The following is an 836-nucleotide window of genomic DNA, read 5'->3' on the forward strand; positions in this document are numbered from 1 at the left end:
TCTGCTTCAGTCACTTTATTTCCACCTAAAGCAGTACAATCGTGGGCCCTGCAAGATGTTAGAGGCCGGTGGATTCTTGTGATGGATCATCTGGCCTTGGTCTTCTCTGGCCGGTTCTCACAGGCCAGGGGGTCCCGGTGGTTTCTGGAGGGTCCTGGCCTGGAGCTGGGGGCTCAGTACCGTCTCGGACGAGGACGTTGCCTCCTGCCGCCTGTGGGAACGATAAGCGAGTTTTGAGGGGTGGTTAGAGAGGCTTCTCTCTCAGGCCCCTCCGGGCATCTCTGCCTCCCTCTCCCCAGGGGATCCGGACCCGTATCTGGAACCCAAGCTCACCTCTCACGGGTCTCCTCCTCCGCCTAGCCCTGCGCCGCCTGGGCCGGCTGCTTCTCGCACCTATTCTTCTCTCCGCCATCCCATTCCGGCCTCTTAGATTGCGACGCCTGACTCTTCTGGTCCTCGCCATGGTGGCACGATCAGGTCAGATCGTCTCAGAAAATAGTTGGCGAATGATTCTCGGCCCGTCCTCCGGGCCCGTATTTATAGCCCTCAGACCCTGAGGCCACTGTGACGTCTCTCTCACTCCCTTCTGGGTCCTCGCTTTGTTGGGCTTGAATCCGGAACCATGCAGCCCCATTGACCCAACCCCTATTGTTGCGTAAGAGATGGGCCAGAGGACTTTGGTAGGGGATGCAGGGCCTGGGGGAGGGTGCGCTGTTTCAAGGTCAAAGTGGGCAGAGAGTAGAGTGCATGCTGGGAGTTAGTGGGTGAAGGGAGCCGACGTGTCAGTTGGAAAATGTTGGCAGAGGGCTGTGATGCGTAACGGGTGGGAGGTTCTG

The 836-nt window shown here is 59.0% G+C and overlaps 1 long non-coding RNA gene across 1 annotated transcript; it reads right to left on the reverse strand.

Annotated features, from left to right (window-relative positions):
- LOC119919919 lies at window positions 1-526 on the reverse strand. Its single transcript, XR_005447745.1, has 2 exons — window positions 334-526; window positions 1-211 (listed from the first exon to the last, which is right to left on the reverse strand). It is a non-coding gene; the product is annotated as an uncharacterized LOC119919919 (long non-coding RNA).
- Between the last annotated feature and the right edge of the window lie 310 nt (window positions 527-836).

This window comes from Tachyglossus aculeatus, chromosome X1 (genome assembly GCF_015852505.1).
Source record: "Tachyglossus aculeatus isolate mTacAcu1 chromosome X1, mTacAcu1.pri, whole genome shotgun sequence".
NCBI lineage: Eukaryota > Metazoa > Chordata > Mammalia > Monotremata > Tachyglossidae > Tachyglossus > Tachyglossus aculeatus.